Here is a 2,966-nt window from a genome sequence, read left to right as displayed (position 1 = left end):
ATAATTAATAAGAATTGGGTATAATAGAAAGAGTTAATCTCTTAAATCTCACATCATGACAAACTAATATTTAAATTCTTGTTAAAAAATATTCACATATTTAGTATTCAATAATAATATGAATAGGATTACCTTCTATATGAAAAACCCCAAAAAAGGATAAATTATAATAAACAAATCTGCCTAGCAAACATAGATTTTGTTTTTAATTTGTGTTTCCTACTTCAAGAAACCACAAAAGATGGATTTGAAATTTTAAGTCATAGATTTTATCGATTGTTAAATTAGTTCTTTTTTTAGGGTTCATTTCATTCTTTAAAGTAGGCATGTGATCATTTTTTAATGATAAAAAAATATTTGATATCATTTGGAAAATATTTACACGTGATTAATTTATTAATTTTTAATTTGGCCAATCAATTTAGTCTATTTTTTTAAGTTTTGATTTAGGTTAAAGGGTATTTTTATCTTTAAAATATTATTTTGATATTATTCTAAGACAATGTATCATAATCTATCAAGTGTCACAATGCCGCCCATGAAGTATTAAAAAAAGATGCAATATTGCTTCTTCATTAAATATCATTTCTTTTGATTGCTGATTGATTGAGAAAATTATAAAAAAGGTCCCAATAAAATATAAATAATTAAGTTAAGAAAATTAAAATAAATTAAATTTTAAAAATTACAGGTAAATGTCAAAGAGCTAATGTTATTGCTTACTCTTGTAAAAAATTAAAATACAATTTTAACCAAAATCCCATTCTATTGAAACAATATGGCATGTATTAAGAAATATAAGTATGTTCAGTGGTGGAGCCTAGATCCCAAGTCAGGGGGTGCAAAATAATTTAATAAAAAATTAATATTTTTTAAAAAATAATAATTATGTTATGACTAAAATTATAATAATATAAATAGTTTTATCATATTTTTTTCTTTTAAAAAAATTTTATTGAACAGATTGATATAGTTTTTTTTTTATAAATATGCTCTTCATATCTTATCTAGATCATTAAAATATTATCTATCTGATAATTTTTAAACATAAATATTTTTTATTTAATTCAGAGGGTGTAAAATATCAAAAATAGGAACTGTAAAGTTGTAAATTTTATATACTTTAATTGTAATTTTTTCTCAAGTGAGAAAGTGCATTTGCACCTCATCAAACCAATGTGGCTCTGCATTGAGCATGTTGAAACTTACTTTAAAGAATGATAGTTATTTAAAGTGATAAAAATACATGTACCTCTTAGATAGATAGTTTGGCCAAGGGAGATTTTCTCTTCTCAATCTCTCACCCTCTACACTTTGCCACAAATAAACTTGGCCATAAGGCTTTGTTTTTATAAAGACAAAGAAAGCCAAAAATAAGCACTACTACCTTTAGGGTATTCACGACACAAGATTTCAAAAAATTATCAGGATTGAATTTTTGTTCCCTATCCCTTTCTATTTCATTAGGAATCAGGACGAGATGGGGATAAGATTGAGATATCCCACTGTCCCAATAAAGCGAACATTGTAGGAGAAAAGCTTAAATAATAACATTCATTAATTAAAATTTTAAATTACATAACTTATTAAGTTTAAAAACAAAACAATATGAGTACATAAATCACAATAATTATTGAATTATATCAATCACAATTAAAATATATAACTTAAAGTCAAGTATACATGAAGCATAACACATTATGATAGCAATTATAAGTGATTTTAGGTTATAAGAGCAACAACAATAGACAAGCTCAACACAACACCAAGGTATTGTTCTCTTTCTTTAGTTAAAATATGTTAAGCTAGTGACTCTTCCTAAAATAAAGCAAGAAATATGATATAAACAAAAGTTATTAAATTGATAGATATAAGAATAAATTATATTAATATAATTAATATATTGTAAAAAGATATTAACATGTACTGTTTCCTCTATATCATCAAAATTATTAATATAAAAAAATTTTAGTTTTAAATAGGAATAGCAAGTATTGAAATTATAATTAATATAAGTATATATTATATTAATATAATTACTATATTTAATATATATTTTAAAATAAAAAATAATATATATCTATATAATATTCAAGATAGGACGAGACGTCCTGAGGTCAATCCCGTGTCCTGTCCCTTCCTAAACCCTTTTCCTATTCTGTCCTGATATGACCAGGATGAAACCAGACCAATCAGAATGGGTATAAATTAAACACCTCTAACTACCTTATAGCACTAACAAGAAAGGATCCAGGGTAGAAAATGAGGTTAACAGGCAATGTTAGAACATTTTTTATGATGAGATCAATTTTAAAGTTGTCTTCTCTATGAATGTACCCAACATCAATAGTCCATTCTCGATGAAGCAAGTTTTGGCATTCAAAGGTCAACTCCCATTTATCATGAAAATCATTCTAAGGATTCTTAATAAGAGTTAGTACCTCCAATGAGTCAATTCTTAAATTCACTTTCCAATTACCACCATCTCACGTTCTTTTGAGATCAACAAAACAAGCTCAACATTAAGCCATAAGAGGATCCTCTTTAAATAATTTAAGCATAAAAGATTCTAAAAGAGATTGATGAGTGTCTTTGATCATACCATCTCAATTCATATCATAATTAAGATAAAAATAAGTATGTCAACATAAACATTGACCCAACCTTCTCGTACTAATGGAAGATATCCCATGTCCTTCCCAATAGCTTAAATATTTATTCTTCTCAAACTCATTGTGCCTAATCATAGCAAAAGACAATAGCCTTGGCCTTGGAAAAAGATGTAGGTTGCAAGTAACAATAGTTTCAATTTTTTTTTGTCATTCTGCACTTCCAAATGAGCCGACAAATAATAATACTTTGCTCCGTCTAATATCCTTCAACCCAGCCTACATTCGCGATCATATTTCAAATAGCACTACCCCCACTAATTACAAATAAAAAATCTTGTGAGAAGACTCAGTTTA

The sequence above is a fragment of the Prosopis cineraria genome, unplaced genomic scaffold (genome assembly GCF_029017545.1).
Source record: "Prosopis cineraria cultivar Desert tree isolate PC_DT_omini unplaced genomic scaffold, ASM2901754v1 PC12, whole genome shotgun sequence".
NCBI lineage: Eukaryota > Viridiplantae > Streptophyta > Magnoliopsida > Fabales > Fabaceae > Prosopis > Prosopis cineraria.
This window is presented reverse-complemented; position numbering follows the sequence as displayed.